The sequence below is a fragment of the Acomys minous genome (genome assembly GCF_964271855.1).
Source record: "Acomys minous genome assembly, chromosome: 11".
Classification (NCBI taxonomy): Eukaryota; Metazoa; Chordata; class Mammalia; order Rodentia; family Muridae; genus Acomys; species Acomys minous.
In genome coordinates, this window is record NC_140492.1 from 105584961 (window position 1) to 105606577 (window position 21617).

At 44.5% G+C, this 21617-nt stretch overlaps 1 long non-coding RNA gene across 1 annotated transcript in view; it reads left to right on the plus strand.

Annotated features, from left to right (window-relative positions):
- The window catches only part of LOC311608980, a 153830-nt gene that overhangs the window by 47093 nt on the left and 85120 nt on the right, over positions 1-21617 (plus strand). The window contains exons 2-3 of the long non-coding RNA XR_014783209.1: positions 12006-12096; positions 14497-14652. This is a non-coding gene — a long non-coding RNA (uncharacterized lncRNA). The remainder of the gene's footprint in view (positions 1-12005; positions 12097-14496; positions 14653-21617) is intronic.

A 21617-nucleotide genomic window follows, 5' to 3' on the forward strand; every position in this document is an offset into this window, starting at 1 on the left:
CTGCCAGAAGAGGGCGCTGCATCCCTGACTCCCAGTTCCCCCTTCTAAACCACACAAAAGTCCCAGGAAGGCAAATGACTTTAAATATCCACACTGTTTTCTATGCATCCACAACAACACAACAACAGAACAACAGAAGTGTTCATCCGTTGAAGACAGTCAAAAGACACATTGGCAGATGCAAGCCAGGCACTGGCACAGGACATGGGCCGGGCGGTGTGAGGCTTTTGGCAATCATATTTCTTAAGCTTCTTGCTCAGGATCGAAGTGAGGTGACATAAAAGAAAAAAAGGGAAAAGGAAAACAAGAAAAAGAAAGAATTAAAAAGGAAAAAGAAAAAGAAAAAAGAAAGAAAGAAAGAAAAAAAAAAGCAAAGCGACAGGGGCCTCTTGCTCGCGAGGAGCAGTGGGTAATATATTTGTTTGTATTATGGGATTGCAGTTTTCCTAGAAGGGACACTTGACATTTTGACGAGTGCCTCGAGGGAGAAAAGGTACTAACTTCAGAACTTAGTTTTAATTATACTAAGGAGATTACATTATTCAAAAGCATCCCACTGGTGAGGTGCAACATTTCCTGAAACAGTTTAGTGGAAAATGCCACATTAATCAGTTCAATATTTCACTCAGAAGGCTTAATGATGGGAGAAGTTTAAAGTACCGTAGCATTTGATAATGTAGAACGGGGGTTGGGGGGGGCGGCTTGGGGAAGAGTGTTCACTTGAGGAAAGGCTCAAATAGCTGTTGGTCCCTCTTGTGTCTTTCTCCATTAAAAGCTGCCTAGCTGTGCTAGCTGTTCAGGAGGGATCAACTCACGAAGCCCCATTCCTGAAACAGAAGGACCCTGCAGAGGCAAGAAGCATACACCCAGAGAAGCAAGTGCTCTGTGTGTGTGTGTGTGTGTGTGTGTGTGTGTGTGTGTGTGTGTGTGTGTGCAAGCTACAACCTCTGGCCGGCTGTCCTGATCCACCCAGGCAGATCACATCTCTCTTCCATGGTCCAGCCTGCTGACATGCAGCTATTTTCTTCCTTCACACCCAGAGAGGAAAGTGGTCTTTGTAAACTCACAGGATAGCACAGAAAAAGGAGGAGAGTAAAAATGTGATTATTGCAACTATGTTCCCATGACCATTTTCTCTCTACAAAACTTGGGTGAAAAGTCTGATCTGAAAGACAGAAAACTTCATGCTTACCTGGTAGATTTTTTTTTGGCCTGGCAGGTGCTCAACACACACGGGAAAACTGAGACATTGAAAAGGCTCGGTGATGAAGAAGAGTGGAAATTCAAGCCAGGTATTAATGTTTGTAAACATGCAAATCAGCCTATCTTAGTCAAATGAGAGGACCAAGGTTTTTTATTTTTTATTTTTATTTTTTTAACTAATCAAGATCAATTATCCTCATGGTAGAGTAGTCTAAGCAATGGATTGCAAGCAACAGTGTGGTCATAGAGCTACGTGAAGTCTTGTTGCTGTGCTTTACATAGGGGTTTGTTCCTCAAAGGCTCATATGCTAGACCCTTGGTCCCAAGGTATTGGTAATAAAAGGTGATAGAGCATTGCCTTAGTTACGGTTACTATGGCTTTGATGAAAGACTGTAACCAAAGCAAGTTGTGGAGGAAAGGGTTAATGAAGAACAGGAAGTCAAGCAGGCCAGGAACCTGGAGGCAGGAGCTGACGCAGAGGCCGCTTACTGCCTTGCTCCCATGGCTTTGCTCAGCCTGCTTTCTTATAGAAGCCAGGACCACCAGCCCTGGGATGGCATCCCCCTCAGTGCCTGGGCCTGTCCTTATCAATCACTGATTAAGAAAATGCCTTACAGACAGATATTATAGAGGCATTTTCTCAGCTGAGGTTCCCTCCTTTCAGATAACTCTTGCTTGCGTCAAGGTGATGTAAAACTATCCAGCATACTTCTTAGGAGGTGGGCCTACTGGGAAGTGCTTTTGCCATGACTACTCTCATGAAGGGATTACTTTCATCTTAAAGGCACAGAGTAGATTCCCGAGAGAAAGGATTATTATAAGAGTAACCTTGGTTCCCTCTCACTGTTTCCTCTCTTCCCCAGTGTCTTCCAACCACATGATGCCGCCTGCCATGTCAGTGTAGCTGTAGGCCCCATCAGATACTAGCACTATGCTGTTTGGACTCTTTAGTCACTATAAAAATAAGCCAAAATAACTAAAAGAAAAGAAAACAAAACCCACTTCCCAACAGTGGGGGTTTTGCTACAGTAACATGAAACAGACCCAGTTTAATTTTTCTTCAGCTCCTATCACAAAGGAGCCAAAAATCATGTGAGTTAAAAACTAAAAGCACTGCTCGAGGTGGCTCAGTTGGTAAAGTGCTTGCCTTGTAAGTGCAAGGGATCAAGTTCGATCCCCAGAACTCGCGTTTAAAAAAAATACCTGGGCCTGCTGGTGTGTGCCTGTGGTCGGCACTGGAGAGGCAGAGGGACATAGATTTCATTACTTACTGGAGGCAGGAGCTGACGCAAAGGCCACCCTAGCTAATTGGCAAGTTTAAGGCTAGTGAGAGACCCTGACTCAAAAAATAAAGGTGCATCGAGCCTGAGATGACACTCATCAACATGTGTGAGTAGACACACACACACACACACACACACACACACACACACACACACACACACACACCCCAGAACTAAAACTCAAGAGTAAAATTGTATGATGAGATGGTTTAAGATGTACACCATGTGCCATTTCCCTGACTTTTCTCCTGTGCTCCTTAGTGAATGTCACTAAGCCCTTGTGCTGGACTCAGGCTGCCTTCGTTTGTGTGTGACAATCACCGTTGTGGCCTGTTGAGCTCTCCAGCTTTTCTGTGACATCTCCTGTCTGTTTGCTGTATAGCAGGTATCTTCACTGGTTTCTTTGTGTATATGTGTTTATACATACATATGTATATGTATATGTACACACAGACAGACAGACAGACAGACAGACAGACAGACAGACACACACACACACACACACACACACACACACACACACACACACACATCCTTCTAGGCAGCTTTCTCCATGGAAGAAGTCTAACCTTAATATGTTCTAAGATGGCTTTCTTTCTCATTCTCCCTGATGCAGGAACCCCCTGCCCAGTCCTGCTCTGTTCTTGCCTTGTTTCTGATACTATATCAAAGATCATAGCAAATGTTAATCTTGTCTTAAGGTACACAGAACCTTATGAGATTTAGATAAAATCCTAAGGACATTTTTACCTTTCAGGTTACTCTCTCGTGTGGTGATGTCAGGGCTCACACACAAGTCAGTGATGGAAGGAGATTTAAGGAGGAGTATTCTGTTTTCTCATCAGGGACCCCACAGTTCTGTGGTCTTGGGAAGTCACAGTCACATTCTTTATTTGTTGTTACCTGGAGTCTTCTGCCATACTTTGCGTGAGATCTCCATAGTGTACTAAATGGCTTTGACTGGCTCCTTACTGGTTCCTTCTTGGGAGTCCTTCTGGAGGCTGGTCCTCATCACAACAAAGATGCTGAAATCCATGGGTTAGCATCTGTCTTCTTGCCTTCATTATTAGTTTAGGATTCCTGGTGCTGTTCCACCCTTTGAATGTGGCTGATTCCATTCTTGACTTGTTACCAAATTAGTTTTGAGAGCCTCATAGCCATGCCCGGGTCTTAGTCACATGAAACAAGTGTGGACTATAGTATTGTTAGGAAGCTGGGAGGCAGAAATCTGAATACTGAATCCCCTGGGAATCGCTAGGTATGAACTAGCAGGCTGCTGCCACCCTGACCTGTATGTGCTCATTAACTCACAAAACACTCAGCTGTATTTGCCCAGAGTGACATGAAGTCTTCTTCTTTGTGGCTTTAAAATAGTTGTCTCTTTACCTGATAAAGACTCTGGTGGAAGGTAAAAGTGAAGGACACATGCCTTATGCAGAAGACTCTGAGCTTGTAATTGTGCCCCTGGCCAAGCTCCTGTTTTATAAGTAGCTCTTAAGCCTCTCTAACTTGCTGTTGTCTCTGACATGGCCTGGGCTGGCTGTAGGCTGCTGGTTGGACCTTCTCCTGTGCTGTCATCTCTCCTCTTAATCGTTCACTAAGGCTTGTTATCTTATTCTTTTATTTTTCATATTTATTCAATTATTTGTGTGTGTGTGTGTATGTGTGTGTGTGTGTGTGTGTTTATATAACTGCTGGTGGTTGTGAGCTACCTGACGTGGGTGCTGGGAATTGAACTTGAGTCCTTGGGAGAAAAGTACATTCTCTGAACCATGAATCCATCTCTCCAGCCCTGTTGTTACATGACTCTTGTCTGGCAGTATGCTATGCTGTAGAGTGGACCCAGGGTCTGTCTTGCCCATGTTAGACAAGTTTTCTACTGGTAGGCTACATTCGTAGCGCTATAGATATATTTTCTTATAGGATAAAAACCGATTTCATGATTATGAAAACAGCAAGAAATATGTTATATTAGTTAGCACCTCCATCATTTTATTTATCTGTTTTCCGTGGTTAGAGCATGTGCAATGTACTCTCTTACTGCTTCTGAAGCGTAAGATGCACCATGTTTACTAACCCCATTCACAACACGACAGATTGCAAGGAAAACCCGAAACCAGAATTACTCCTCTCATCTAAATGAGAACTTTTGCCTTTTGACCACCATCTCCTCCTCCCTTTTATTCCAACCTGGGGTCAGCACCTTCTTCTGCTCAGTGCTTGCACCATACGTTTTAAGTTGCCCTTTGCTTTGATAACATTTCCCTAGTGTTCCAAGCGTAATTTATCACCCACAAAAGAGACATCCCAGTTCATGGGTAGAAACACACCCAGGAGCCAGACTTCTTGAGTCTGAGTCTTGGCTCTATTGCATATGAGCAGTGTGGCCTCAGACAGACTGCTTAACATCTGTGCGCCACAGTTTCTTTATCTGTATATTTCCTGATCTGTACGACACACTCATGTTTGTCTCTTGTGATCATTAAGATAACTAAACGAGATGCCTCCACCCACGGTTTCTCCTCTCTCTGCAGGCCTTCGGTCCTCCCATCCCCACTCTCCCCAGGTCTGATCTCCACCCTCATTTCCCTCTGCGTTCCCTCTCCTACCATGATCCCTCGCTGCAACCACTTCTGCTGTCTATTCTATTCCCCTTCTGAGTGGGATTTAATCATCCTTCCTTGGGCTCTCCTTGTTACTTATTTTCTTTGGGTGTGTGCATTGTAGAATGTTTATCCTGTCCTACATGGCTAAAATTCAATTATGTGAGTATATACCATGCATGTCTTTCTGGGTCTGGGTTACCTCACTTAGGACGATCATTTCTAGTTCCATCTATTTGCCTGCAAATTTGAAAATTTTCTTTGTTATTGGTATCTGAGTAGTATTCCATTGTGTAAACATACCACAGTTTCTTTATCTATTCTTTAGTTGAGGGACATATAGGTTGTTTCCAGATTCTGGCTATTATGGATTAAGCTGCTATGAGCATAGTTGAACAAATGTCCTTGTTGTATGGTGGAGCATCTTTTTGGTACATGTCTAGGAGTGGCATAGCTAGGTCCTGAGGTAGAACTGTCTCAATTTTCTGAGAAAGCACCAGATTAATTTCCAAAGTGGTTGTATAAGTTTACATTCCCACCAATAATGGAGGAGTGATCCCCTTTGTACACATCCTCACCAGCATGTGCTGTCATTTGAGTTTTTGATCTTAGCCATTCTGACAGGTGGGCGTAAGATGGAATCTCAGAGTCGTTTTGATTTGCATTTCCCCTGATGACTAAGGATGTTGAACATTTCTTTAAGTGTTTCTTGTCACAGGAGATTCATCTGTTGAATTCTTTGTTTAGCTCTGTACCCCATTTTAAAAATTGGATTATTTTTGTTTGTTGATGTTTAATTTTTTTAAGTTCCTTATATATTTTGGATATTAGTCCTTTGTTGGATGTAGGATCCTGGGACGATATGGGGGTAATTCTAGCTGAGACTCCTAGTAGCAGGGATCATGAAGCCTGAAGAGAACACCCTCTAACTAGACAGGATTCCTAGTGGAGGGAAGGGAGCACCAACCCACCCACAGAAACTTTGACCCAACATTCACCCTGCCTACAAGATGTGCAAGGATAAAGATAAAGCAGAGATTGAGAGACTGTCCAACCAATACTTAGCCCAACCTGAGACCCACCCCATGGGAGAGGGCCAACCCCTGACACTGTTAATGATACTCTGCTGTACTTTTAGACAGCATCCTAGCATAGCTGTTTCCTGACAGGCTACATCCAGCAGCAGATGCAGACAGGTGCAGAGACTCAGAGCCAAACATGTGGCAAAGCATAGGGAGTCTTGTGGTAAAGTGAGGTGATGGATAGAAGGGCCTGGAGGGGACAGGAGCTGAAGCACCAGCCAAGGACCATGAACAGACTGAACCTAGGTCCCTAACTTAGATGTAACCGATGGGCAGCTCAGGCTTCATGTTGGACCCTTAGTAGGGGAGTAGGGGCTGTCTCTGACATGGACTCAGTTGCCTGACTCTGGGCTGCCTTGCAAAGCCACAGGGGAAGAGGATGAGCTCAGTCATGATGAGACTTGATGAGCTGAGGTGGGTGGTTCCCTTTTTTTCTGAGAAATAGGGGAGTGGGGATGGGGGAAGAGGCAGGGAGAGTGCGACCAGGAGGGGAGGAGGGAGGAGGCTGTGATCAGGATGTAATGTGAATAAATAAATACAATTTAAAAAGCTAATTAAATGAATACTGTTGTTAACAACTTATCATAGCTGTGTGTAATCGCAGCAGTCAGGGAGGCAGAGGCAGGCAGATCGCTGTGAGTTCGAGGCCAGCCTGGTCTACAAAGCAAGGCCAGGACAGCCAAGGCTACACAGAGAAACCCTGTCTTGAAAAACCAAACCAACCTACAAGACAAACAAACAAAGAAACAAACAACAAATAAAACAAAAAGGAACTTAGCATATGGAATATGATATGTGTTATAAATGTAAAGCTCCGGGTTCATCCTCAAGTGCTGTATGAAACTGAGCATGGTGACATAGGCCATGACCTGAGCTCTAGGAAGGCAAAACAGCATGATCAGACCTTCAAAGTCACTCTTGGCTACATGGGACATTGACATCAGCCCGAGTTACATGAGATCCTGCCTCAAAAACAAACAAACAAACAAAACAGAAAAAAATGCATTAAACAATTAAAAGAACTAATGACAAAGTGTTGCTCAACGCCTGCATTCGTGGAATCCAATCCATTAATCCTTTTTAATGGTGAAGTAGAAAAGTAAACGTTTCTTGCATTCTCCACCGAAGCTGGCAAACCCGAGGACCAAACACGGCCTTTAGAATTTCCAGGTACCTGAAAAATCTTCCAATTCAAGCAGATGATCATGATCTTGAAGAAATGGGCTCTGCAGCTAGGGAGATGTGGTCTTAATAGCAAGTAGGAAAGGAGCCCCAAAGGCAGCCTGCTCTCCGCAGTGCACTTGGGCTTCTGCGGCTAGGGACTGGGGACCTGGAATTTGATGCTTGCCCAGGGCTGCTAATGTGGCCATTAACATCACCTCTCGCACACGCATGGCACACATCTGTATATATATATTTTTACTCCAACTTACTCATCTCCTCCATATTTCCTACTTTTGACCTTATTTTGTGCTTCACGTCCTTTGCATTACGGTTTTAGTGTCTTTAGGCATTGAAGCCTACATTTCCCTGTATGACCCAGGAGCAGATCTTAAGACTTCTTGCTGGGATTCCTTCCAGCCTTTCCGCGTTGATGTCGGCAGTTTGATTTTGCTCCACTTGTCCCCATGGTGCGAATAGGCAGGCATCAGCCTCTGCAGATAGATGCTGAACCATCACCCTCTTCTTCTAGGGGACAGACTAGATCCTGGAGACAAAGATTAGCCCCCTTTAACACAAGGAAGAGCTGAGAGAGACATTACCATGGCTGCTCCTTACCCGTAAGTTTTCCCTCTTGGCACCATCATTGCTTCTGCTGTGATTAGTAGGAACATCTTCGAGAGAAGAAAAAAGCGCAATGCCTACATGAGGAAGGCAAAGCCACGGACTTTGCATCCTCATGCCCTGGAGAGCTCTTTAATGAACAAGAGCTATAAAATGTAAAACAGCATCATTAATAATACACTTTTATGATCATAAATAGAAGCCACTAAAGTAAGTTGCCCTGTTCCCTCGGCCTCTTGCTGGACACCCCATAGGCAGCAAACCTGTAGAATTCTTCTTCCTTTCTCTTTATTGCTCATCTCGCATTCTACAGCAATGCTCCCCTGCAATTGCCACAGGCAAATCATTTAGCCCACAGGAATAATGCTGGGAAGGTGATGTCAGAGCAAACATATCTGCAGCCGTAAAGAGCAGCCATGCACAAACACCCAGAGGCTAAGGCTTACAAACACGAAGTGCTATATCAATAACAAATACTGCTGCTAATTGATAATAACAATACATGCACAGAGCCCAAAGCAGAAAGGAAGGATGCTGGGTTTCAGGGCACTAGGCAAAGTGCACCAGCTGCGGAGAAAATGGAGGGCTGGTGTTCCGAGCCTCGTCTACACAGCAGGACTGTACAGCAGACAAACCGATTTCAACTCCAGGGTAGGGTACGTTTTAGTGAAGTGCCAGGTTTGGTTGGGTATGCCAACAGCCTGTTGGTTTAAAAAAATATAGTTTAAGATTATTTAGCAAGTATATCACAATGGGGGATACAGAGGGACACAACAGGCCTGAGATGCCAGCTGTAGGACATTAAGGGATGTTCGCTCCTTCATGGCCTTTGTGGGTCTGTCCATGTTGGGCTCTCTGAAATACAACAGAACACAGCAGCGACCTGGGTGGTGTGCAGGGGTGGGGAAATGTAGTTCATACATGACTGGGTCTGAGTGCCAGCTCCATCAGTCACGCGCGTTGGTCCTCTGGAGAAGTGTTTCTTCCTTAGGCCTCAACCCTTTTCTGTGAAGTGCCTATCACAGGATTGCATGCAAGTCTTAAACAGAAAGCGCCTGAAAAGATCTTTGAAAGGTACCTAGCACCAGGAAGCAATCATTAAATATTACCTACATCTTATGCCCCCTCTTAGATATTCTGAGAAACGAAGGCCCAAAATAGACACCAACCTACTTTACCAAGTTATAGATCTGAAGTGAAACCACATTCCTTCAGGTGTTGAATTAGACAGACTGACTGTTGTGCGCATCAGAGTGTCCCATTTCTGGGGTCCGTCCGTCCTGTGGTAACCTGCAAGAGCCAGGTGTTGGAAGGATGTCACTTTCTGCTACAGCTGATCACAGGCTCCCTGGGTGGGAAGAGACTGTAGGACTGTCCCTGCCCAGTCGCATCTGTTTGGTTAAGTGCAACAAGTCACAAACTCAATGGATGTGAGAGGTGCTGATCGCCGGGGCGGTAATTACGTCACGGATAGGGTGAGTGATTGCATGCGCCCATTTTCTGGTGAGTGGCACCTGATATAATGAATGATGACAGTATGTGAGGGAGGGAGGATCACGGCGAGACAGGAAGCCCGAGAACAAGGTGGGCTAATCTTGCCTTTTCATAACAAGCTACTCTTTTGAGAAGTAACCCAGTATGTGAGAACCACATTAATCCCTTTCAAGGACAATTGTCCTCACTGACCTATCAATAGTAGGTTATACTGTTTTTGAACATTACCATACTGAGGACTGTGCTTTCACATCACTATGCCCTTAAGGGCACCCCAAATGGAACAATAGCAGTGCCCTTACAAAGAGCTCCACTTACCACCAGGGCCCTACCCCTTTCTTCTATGTGAAGAGATAGTAAAAAGGTCCTACCTACAGAAAATGGAGTCATCAGATTCTAAACCTTCCAGTGCCTTGATCTTGCATTTTTCACTCTCCAAACCCTAGAGAAAAAAAATCTATTGTTTATAAGCTATCTTATTGATAGAATTTTGTTATGCCAACCTGAAAGTGCAATTTACCTCAAGGAAGCTATAGTCTCATACATATTTGCCTACTTCCCCTTAGCTTGGAATACCAGTGGGTTCTTTATTAAAAAAAGAAGAAAAGTAAAGTTCTGGCTCACTAGACAGCTTGCTTAGACTCTGCTCTGATTGGTGATTGCTTTTATAGATTATCGGGAGCAAGGGCCTGCTCTGAGAACTGTCATTGGATAGTTGAGTAGGATGACTGAACAGCATGCCCCATTTCCTGATGACCTTTAGTTGATTGGACATTCGAACAACTCTACCTGTTAAAGAGAAGATAGAGAGGAAGACATTTTTTTTTCAGGAAGAGGAAATATCTTGTTCTGTGATAAATATTTACTGAGCGCTATGCCAGTATTTTCAATTAAAAAAAACATGGATGGAATATGACTGTTTCTCAGTTAGGGAAGTTTACATGCACAGTAATGGTACACATACACACACACACACACACACACACACACACACACACACACACACACACACACACCCCATTTAGTGCTTCTTGGACAGCTCCATTTCCGCAAACCACTCAGGTCCTTGTGTCATTAGCTGTTCTTATATAACATCTTGCCCCTCAAACTTACTGCTTTGAAACTGATGCTTTGATTATCTCTTGACTTTGTGGGTTGACTACACTCAGTGGAGAGTTTCTACTCCACACAAATTCAGCTGGGACTGCTGCTAGATCCACTGGTCTGCTTTTCCCCTGATTCTCACTCACGTGACTAGTGGTTGGTCCTGTCGGTAGGCTGGGAGCTCAGCTAGGTTGTCTGTCAGAATGTGTTGGTACTCTGCCATGTTGGCCTCTCCATGGTGCCTGGGGTCCTCACAGCATGGTGCCTGGGGTCCTCACAGCATGGTGCCTGGGGTCCATGAGATAACTGGGGAAACAAGCCTCAATATAGAAGTACTTATGATATAATATATACAATATACAGACCATATACAAGCCCTTGTTTATTGTGCTTGCAGAAGTCTTAATAGCCAAACATATGGCCAAGCCCTAGTTGTACGCAGGGACTATACGAAGGTATGAATTGAATATTGGTGGCTTTATTTACTGAAGTCCACCAAGGTGGCAGTCAACTATGCTTAGAAGAGTTCTGATTTCAAAGTGGGTAGTTTTAGAATTTCGGAGTTAGAGGATGCTATATATTTGGTTTGTTTGCTTTACAAATGTAGAGCCATAGGCTCAGTGTGGTTTACTTGCCCAAAGTGCCAACTCCCACAGATGTGTTCATGCTAAGAACGTCTTTGAGCCATGCCCTGTGCAGGCAGCATGCAGCCTTCACTAGGCCCAGCCCCTGCCCTCACAGAGTTCACTGCGCAAGAGCAGGCCTGAGGCTGGGTTTCCTATTCCTTAGCACCACACTCTAACCATGGCACTTTGCTGCTTCTCCATAGTTAACTAGGTGTGTAACGAGTGCATTAAAGTTAGCCTCTTACTCTAATTTATGACACGGTGGCTATCTTTTGATGGGCCTTTATGGCACATTGCAGTCCCTCAGTAATCAGTGTGCGTGTACCTCAGATCCCCTGTCCTTTATAATGCTTGGTGAGCTTTATTATTTGAAAGAACGATAGACATTCAGAGTTACTTGAATCTTTGCTTTTGAGAAATATCTTTGTTTATGTCTACTATATACATAAAGCCAAGTCCTTTTTCAGGCATACAACCTTTAATTATAAAACTGCTCCTATGGGAGAACGTAATTTGCTTCCTAGTGGTCCGCATGATGACACAGTCTGGGAAGATACTGTTCTAGGATAAAAAGCAAGCAGAGACAACAAACTCTAGACTCGCAATATCCTGGCACTCTAGGGCCACCGTTTTTAAGTAATCCCAATCTTTTTATCGACATGTGATGCCTGAGCTAGGATGCAACCCCTGCTTTCCCTGAGACAGTGTAGAGGGTGAACAAGGGGCCAAACAGGAAGGGAGGGGGCTCCGTGTTCTACCCACAGTCTTCCCATTGGTTGCTTCCTTCTGTTTTAATATTCTTTACTTTGATTCTTTCTTTCCAGGAGCGAAATGGCAGTTACAAGCCGGCTGTGGTGACTCACATCTCTAATCTTGGCACCCAAGAGATGGAGGCAAAAGGATGAGAAATTCAAGGTGAACTTCCATGGCACACTGAGTTTGAAGGCAGCCTGGGCTCCATAAGGCTGTTTCAAAACCAGAACCCAAAGAAATGGCACTTATAGAAATCATTGGCTCACCACTGAGGGCCTTCGCAGGTGCACTCACTGCCAGAGGACAAGGGCCGGCTCCGGTAGTTCTGAGGACTTCCGGCAGAAGTGATGCGCTGCCTAGGAGCTGAGGAACGAGGAAAAGAACTCTTCAGGGTACACAAGGGCTGGAGGGAGTGAGAATGTGGACACGAAGGAATGGCAGTAAGCTCTCTTTGGGTGTTGTGACTGTCTGTGTTGAAAAGATGGAGGGCAGATGGAGACAGGATGTACAGGCAGGGACCAGGTCACAACACATCACACAGATATCCTCGAAAGCAGTTGGAGCTTCACCGTTTAGGGTGGGATGGCATTGAAGGGAACTTCCAGCGACCTATCTGGTATCAGGTGTCTTCTTCGAGAATAATCCCATTGGCTGTGGGAGATTTGAGAAGGTGCAAAATTGGCAGCAGGAATCTCAGGGTGATTTGGTGCTCCGGCCAGCAGAGGGCAGTGAGGAGATGTGAGAAATTACTGAGGTAACAGACTCAAAGGGACCCTTGGAGAGTCTGTGGGACTTCCAAGTCAAGATACCCTAAGAACAATAGGTATTGGCTTCTAGAGCTGCAGGGTGAGGTTTGGGGCTGAAACACTGAACCATCATCAAATAGATGGAACTGGCAACTGTGAGTGGATGAGTCTATTGAGCAGAGTAAGAGGACAGGGCACAGAAAAAGCCTGGGAGACAGCCTTCCTCAGGGCTCAGCCCTGCCTCCTGCGAGAGGGTTGTCCTTACTGTCCTGCTCAGGCATAATGTGTGGTAACAACCATTTAGCATGTGCTCTTGAGGACACAGGTGCTTTGCTAGTCACCTTCCCATTACTATGACAAAACATCAGAGTTAAACCAGTTGAAAAAGAGGAAAGGTTTATTTTGGCTCATGGTTTCAGCACATTATCACTTGGTCCATTGCCCTGTGCCTGTGGAAGCATGTCATATTATAGTGGAAGTGCATGGTAGAGGAAAATGGTTTACCACATACTTGGGCTTGGAAACAAAATACGGAGGAAGGCTTGGGGGAGGGGGCATCTCAATATGACCTTTAAAGGCGTGACTTCAATGACCTCATTTTCATTAGGCCTCACCTCCTAGTAGCACCACAGCTTGGGAATGAAGCAAGTGGATCCTTGGGGGACATTTCACTTCAACAGGTTATGGTTTTTGTAGTAGAATGTTACTACTGTAAAACTCCTAACCAAGAGCTGAGACGCTGGGCTGTACTCAGTCAGCTGCTCTGTTCCTTGTGGGCATTCTGACCTTGACCTTGGTCTTCCTAGGCTACTGCTCCATTTCTGCTTGGCCCAAAGCATAGCCTAGATTGTGTTCATGGGAAGAAAGGGGTAGAAGAAATTAAAACACAGATCTCTCTTGTCTTTGGACTTCAGATAATGGAGATGATCCTGCCGGAAACTGGATGATAGGACTTTTAGGAGCTGTTCCGCAGCTGTTGCAGCCTTTTTTTGCAGGGCTTGGTAACTCCGGAAGACAGAAATTTAGCATAGTTTCCCAATCTAGAGTTCAGGACAGAGCAGGTGACCAAACACTTAAGGCTGAAGACCCATGACTTTCCTACCACCATCTTACCTGCACTGACGCCTCTCCTTCCGTGAACATGACCTACAGGAACAAATTCATTTTCTATTATTCCTTCATTCCCTCCTTAATTTCTTTCTTTCTTTCCCTTTTTTTTTTTGAGTGTAGCTCAGAATATTTTTGATCTCATGATCCTCCTGCCTCAGACTCTTGAGTGCCCGAGTACTGGGACTACAGGCACACGGGCCACCACTGCTCACCACACAGGCATACATTATAACCACAGTAAAGAATTTTCTATGCAGTAAAGCCAGGTCCTTTTGAGGTGGGGGGTTAGATTGTAACACCAGTGAACATAGAAAAATCTACGTAAGAAGTGGACCTTGAAGACCACTTGGAGGGGAGGCACATTTTGATGGACCCGTGTGCTTAGCAAACCTAAGAAGTACCGCTCACTGACATTTCCAATTCAGAAAAGACCCCCAGGGATGCGGCTGTAGCTCAGTTAGTATAGCTCTCGTCTAGCATGCAGGAAGCCACGAGTTCGACCCTGAGCACAGCACAAACCAGGTGGTGGTGCTCCCCTATAATTGGAGCACTTGGGATGTAGACAGAGGGGCATGGGGAGTTCTGAAAGAATCACCACTTCCCCAGCAGAGCTCCAGGATCATTTCCCTTAGAATCTATTCACTGATGAAGGTGTAGATGCTGAAGACCGGACAGAACAACAGAAGTTTTTCTTTCTTGCTCCTAGGGGCAGAAGTGGCCACTCATTAACCAGTTCCTCACATTCACCCTGCCTCGGCCTCTTTTTTGTCCTGGGATTTCACGCAAACCGGATGAGATGTCTCAGTTATTGCCCAGAAGAGTGTAGCTTCTCACTGTCAGAAACATCAGAGTTCCAGTAAAGGTATGTTTAGATCTGTCTTTGTAGGACCAACAACTCGTTAAAGTGTTTGCTTTTTTTTTTCTCAAATCAAAAAAGTGCAACACAACTTTAAAGCTAAATGTAAATGCCAATCTATATAGAGACAGGAGATTCGTAGCCAGCTCCGAAACAAGGCTTTGGCCAGGAGAAACTTGACATAGAAGGTGGCTTCTAATCCATTCGAGGTCCCGGGTGTGGTTCCTCTGAACCGCAAACCTATCTCGTGACTCCCGTGACCGTAACTATATTGTACATCTGTGTAGTCACTATTCTAGGATTTTAGATGTATTATGATGATTACAGCAAGGCTGTGAGGTTTATAATTATAGACTATTGTTTGTGATTATAGTTGTCATTTCCATTTTTCAGATGTGGAAATAGAGGCATAAAGAGGTTAAATAATTTGCCCAGTGTCACCCAAATAATCAATGGCAGAAGTAGGATTCAAACCCAAAAGGCAGGGTGCTGAAGTTAGTATATATATTCCCTGAATTTCTCATCTCATTTGTTGCTTAGGTGTGGCTTGTTTCAAGTCGTCGTTTTCTATGGCTACATGTGGCTTGTCACCTCCTTCAGGCCTTGTGACACATGCATTTTCACAGCACAAAGGATTATGCCTTGGATCAAACAAGGACTCAAAAAATGCTTGCCGGATGATAAAATGACAAAAAAAACCCCAACACTGATCATTACAATGACATGATTTTCTGGAAACACGTTAGGCTTATCCAAAGACTGCTTGTCATGTGTCATAATAACAAGAGTTTACAGAACACCTGTAGCGCCAGACACGGTAGCACATGCCTGCCATCTTAGCTCTTGGGAGCCTTGAGATGGGAAGATCAGTTCACAGCCAACTTGGGCAACATCCCGGGACTGTCTCTAACATCAAACAAAGAAAACATCAGTTCAATGTGACTTACTACTCAAGATGTATTAGAGCAGATCTCATGCCTGTTTTAAAGCTGGGAAAACCGAGGCACACGCAAAGAAGCTGTCTTTCTTCCAGTGCATATGATAGCGATTTAGACCCAGGACTCCAGGCTAGTGACTTCTGGTCCCATGATGCTGTTCTTTGGATCTTTTGGTCTCTCCCTGGCTCTGAGTTTTCCTATTAATGAAACCATTTGTGTTTGGGTGTGCATAGGTACAAACTGCAGCATTGCAGATTAAGGTTGGTCAGGGTAGCGCAGGACATATTGCCACCCACAGTCAGCCAATAGGACTGTACCCTCATAATAAGCATAGAGACAGGTTTATTAAGGATCAAAACCAAAGCCATGGTTAGTCAATACTATTTCCATTCAGTGAAGGATAGGTAAATTCTGGAAATCATTTCAGAGAGAGAGAGAGGGAGGGAGGGAAGGAGGGAGAGAGAGAGAGAGAGAGAGAGAGAGAGAGAGAGAGAGAGAGAGGGTAGAGGTGGGGTGGGGTGGGGGAGGAAACAGGGAGGAGATAGTCATGGGGAGTTTCCAGGATGCAAATCAGATAATTTTTAATTTGGGAGGGAAAAGGTTCAAAGTGGCAATATTTGCTCTAACTGACTTGAAAATTTAAATCCCAGGCAGGATTCAGGGTGGTGGGCCTTGATGCGAACTCCTTTTGTTTATAATGTAGGTTTCTCTCCTTTATGAAGCAGATGCTTATACAAGCATTATCGCTGTTGTCAATAATACTGTAACATTTGCCTTCCATCCCTTTGTTGCTTGGGGAACATGTTGGGTTTCGGCACATTTAGCTTTGCCATTTACTTCACAAATCGCAGCTGTGGAGTGCTGCGACTAAGTCGATTTTAGCGAGAATGAAATGGAAGAAGAAAAAGAAGGGAAAAAAACCCCCTCCAATCTTTCCAGTAATCATAAATGAAATACTTGCGAATTTGTATGTGTGTCTGTGTGTGTCTATGTGTCTGTGTATGTCTGTGTATGTGTGTCTGTGTGTGTGTCTGTGTATGTCTCTGTGTATGTGTGTGTGTGTGTGTGTGTGTGTGTGTACGTGTGTCTCTGTGTGTATGGGTGTGCATTTTCCAAACAAGTTGGTTTCAGTACAATGATGCTTCAGTAAGAATCTTCCTGCAAATTTAATTCAAACGGGAAGGCTTTGTTGTTATTAAACACAATGGCAGTTTGTACGTCTCCACATCATTATGTTGCTTCTCATTATGGAAATTCATTTGCTGCTGCTTTGTATGGATATCAAATAAAAATCACTCTCGCTCCTGGCAAGTGACTGCCATTACGGAGACACTCTGGGAGCTCAGCTAAGCGGTGCCTGGTGTCATAGCAAACACAATTAGCAAAATGGCATCCAGAGTGGCTTTATGGAGTTGCCCTGTGGTGAATCTCTGTGTATTCCATTTAGCAAGGCTGGAGGTTACCAGACTTGGCCGTGTGTCTTATCCAGCCTCCCTTCTCTACCGTTTCCTATTCAAGAGCAACAGCATGAGGACATTGTGTGAATGCTCACTCCCACTCGCCTTTCATTTTCTTCTGATGAGCTTTTCCTCAGCGCTCGCTGGGCTCAGGGAGCCAAGGGTTATTTGGCCCATGTAGGAGCCCACAGCTCTCTAAAGACGGGGTCAGGAACAGTGTCACCAAATGTCCACGCCGACCGCTGTTCTTTGTGCTTTCCCCTTTTTTCTTTTCCCTCTATTGTTACTTGTCAATAATTATAGGGGCAGCGTTTTCTACACAGTTAAGAAATCTAAAAGGTCATTATTAATTCCCTTCGTATGAAAAACAAAACAATTTTACATTCTTCCTCATGGAAGAATTTGAGGGGGTGGGGAGGCTCATGGTGGAGGTAGTGGAAGGCATAGGAGCCTAGCCAATCAGAACTTGGAGTCCATCCTGCCTCTTTGAACTAAAAGGCGTAGTCATTGGACATGGCTGAGAAGCCATGATGAGCAGCCGGGCTGAACTTAGTTGGAGCTGTTCTTTCACGTGTAGGTGCAACCGGCTCTTTAGAGCTCATTTCACCGTATACATGGCATTAGCTACTGTGCTCATCACTGTGATGCAATACTCACGCAGCTTCAGGGTGGAAGGAAAGAGGGGTTCATGTCGGGCCGCAGTTTGAGGGGTACAGTCTACCACAGTGGGGGAAGACATAATGGCCGGAACTTGAGCATGGTCACTCTGCACCCACAGTGAGGAAGCAGAGAGTGACAGACGCTGGTGGTCAGGTAGCTTTCTCCTTTTAAGAAGTTCAGGATCACCGAGCCAGGGGAAGTTGCTGCCCAAATATATGTGACAGGCTTCCCTATCTCAGCCAACCTTATCTGGATACGGTATTTCCAATCACCACCTGGTATTCTTGTCTACGTGCTACTTCTATACTGTCTCGACCACTCCTCTGGACAGCTACTTTTCACATAGTTTTAAACTCTTTTCTTTCTGAAAAAAAAAATTAGCTCACAGTACATCTGTGTTAATCCATTGTCAACTAGTTCAGATCAGGAAGTACCTATATATCTGGTTAAATACACTTTCTTTAGGTGTCTGAATAAGTAGTCGCTTCCTTCTTGGTAGAGCAGGGGAGTCTCACGAAACTCCCAGGAAAATGAAAAGATGTCATAAGAATTACAAGACCCATGAGTCCCTCCAGAGTTAGATTAAACACCCTTGCTAGAGGTGCTGCCTGCAATTTGGGCAGTGGTCTCCAGAGATGCAGTGTCTGTGAGCAGTCACCCACACATCTGTCTGCAAATAACCCTTCATCTCCATTTTTATAAGTAACCCCAATGCATTTATTGGTATATTAAACCACACTTGGGTGGAATCATTTCTTTGTTCTGTTGTTGGTCTCTGTCTGGGGTGTGTAGATGTTTGTTTTCCCAGGAAGAGTCAGGAAGCAACCTCTGAAGATGACTCTGGCAGAGACTGGCATCTGACTGAGCAAAACAGGTCATCCTTTTAATGGGAGTGTGCTCCACCCATCCCTTGAGGGTTTGAATAGAACAAAGTGGTGGAAGATGGGAGGGTTATGCTTTCTTTCTCTGACTGCTTGAGCTGAGCCTTGAGCTGCTCTTGGCATTCCTGCTTCCATGGCCTGTAGACTCAGACTAGAATCCACACCATTGGCCCCAGGCTCTTAGGCCTTTGAACTTGACTACTGGTATCCTTTGGAGAACTCTGATTAATATGACTTTCTTACTTAAAAACTAACTCAAGCTCTTACAGTCATTTTAAAGATCAATTACAAACTCTTGAGCATAAAATAAAATTCATTAGACTCACACAGGCAGGATACATCCTTTTGCATATTTTCATACCCAATGCATTGTCTGTTAAGTGGTAGAACTTAGAAAAAATTTTTATTTTTAGCCCTTGACACATATCTCCAAGGTGACTTTAACTCCATGTGGCTCTTTTAGAGAAAACACCTTGAGTATCCAATTCATTTACAATTGGGAAATATAATTTCTGTGATAGTTGTGGCAGAGGGAAAGAGAGTTGGAAGGTTGCACAAGGACTTTTGACTACCTCTGCCAAAAGACTTTATATATAGGCCATGGGCTAGAGCTTGGCAATATGGTTCAATATATAACATAGCTCCAAGGGAGTCTGGGGGAAACCTATCTTCTTATGTACTCAGGAAAGAAGGAAGTGGGACTTGTTGCTGCTATGAAAAGGCATAAGGAAGGAAAGGCTTCTTTTGGCTCATGGCTTTTAGGAGATTTATCATGGTAGAGAAGGCGGCATGGTAGAGCATCTCAGTCCACGTCCCAATCAGTGGGAATGAGAGGTAGCTGGTCCTGTCACAGCAACAGAGAGGAAAAAGAGAATGGGACTGCAAGTGGGGCTGAACGATCACCCTCAGCATCCTACTCCTAGTGGCCCTTTGCAGTAGGCCTTATTTAGAAGATTTTCACACTCCCTCAAGACAGTGCTACTAGCTGGAGACTAGGCATTCAGACACATGAGCTTCACTGGGGGCGGGGGGCAGCAGGGTCGGGGAAGTCCAGCATTTCAGATTCTAAAGACAGCAGGTAGTATCTAGCACTGTGGCTGCCACAGAGCTAATTGAGAATGAACCACCTGGACTGTGAGAAATGTGCCCCCTGGGTTGTAGCAGCCATCTCTAAGCCATGGAGACTTCATTTCTACTTTTGAGTGGGTTGACACACGCCCTGAAGTTCCCAGCTGTTCTTAGTCATGCTTGGAAAAGACAGGCATGACTTTTGGGACGGTATCTTAGGGTTTCTGTTGCCGTGAAGAGACACCATGACCACAGCAAATCTTAGAAAGGAAAATATTTAGATAAGGCTGGCTTACAGTTTCAGAGGTTTAGTCCATTGTCATCTTGTCAGGAAATGTGATGGTGTCCAGGCAGACATAGTGCTGGTGAAGGAGCTGAGACTTCTACATCTTGATCTAAAGGCAGCAGAGGCAACTGTGAACTACACTGGGTGTAGCTTGAGTATATAAGACCTCAAAGCCTCCCCCCCCCCCCAGCATTATACACTTACTCCAACAAGGCCATGCCTACTCCAGCAAGGCCACACCCACTACAACAAGGCCACACCCACAACAACAAGGCCACACCTACTCCAACAAGGCCACACCTCCTAATCGTGCCACTCTCTGTGGGCCAAGCATTCAAACACATGAGCCTATGGGGGCCATTCCTATTTAAACTACCACAGAAGGAAATCACTGATTCAATCTCTGATCAGGGGCTTATGACCATGGGGTGGTCTTATCAAAGGTGGTAGACAGAGGAAGACAAGGAGAGTTGAACTCAGTCAACTTTATCATTATGTGGGGGTGTCACTGGACAGCCATGGAGGGACTGTGACTAGAATAGATGTTTATGAGTGGCAGGTGACACAGCAATGGGGGTTTATAAAGGCCAAATTTTTACCGTCTTGGGTCAACACTGCTGAGATTTGATTATGCCATTAAGGCAGTCAGGGAGAGCCAGAGTCTGCTTTTGTGTCAGATCTGTACTGAGTGAGGAATTTGTGGAGGAGCTGCTGAGATGGAAGGCTGAGGCTTGCGAGCTCTGTGATTGCAGGTTTGAGAGAGAAGAGCCATAAAACAAACAAGTGAAAACTAAGAATGGCCAGTGAATGTCTAAATCCTCTAAGAAATCAGGCGGGAGAGAACATCCAGAAACTTCTGTTCTTTCATTGCAGCCTTTCAGAACCCAGGGTCACAATGGTGAGGACATGAGAAGAAATGGGACCTTATTTTGTAGCCTTAGTGGGTGAAGGAGGACATTCATGTTACTAATATATGAACGTTCAAAGAATGTTTCACAGCTTGTGCTGGCTTATGTTAGCCTGGGCTTTTCTCAACTGACAACTGAAATCACTCTTAGCAGAAGAGATAGAAAAACACTCTGCATGAAAAGTTAAATAATGTTATTTATCATTGCTATTGACAAACAGTAACCGTAACAACAGGGACTACGACCAACTTACCGTGGCAGTCGGAGATGCATGCACTTATTTGTTCTTCTTATTTTCAGGATACACACTTGTCTTATTTTCATCTTTGTTTTGGCTTTAAAATTATTCATCTCATTTTATGTCAACCTCAGTTGCCGAACACATCAGATTGGAAAGCCCGTAGCCTTGGACAACAGTGTCATTTGGGGTGTTTGATATATGCAGCTCGGCCTTGGTAATCTATTTGCAAAATTGTCCAATTTGAAAGTGACACGTTTGATTCTCTTGACTTTCCTCTTTCTAGCACAGTGAAAATCTGAAGGAATTTGAGTGCTGGGCACTAGTCATGGAGGACAAAGGACAATAAAGGAATTCATAAAGTACTCAGGAGAACATTGTTGTGTACTGTTAGTGGTGGAATTGAGGAAAGAACTCTGTGAAGTTCAACTTCTCCAAACAAAAGGCACTGACTTCTGAGGGAAATCAAACCCTTTCAAGATTTCCTTTCATGTTAGCTAGTTAATTTAGATTTTCAATGTTTTAAAATAATTTG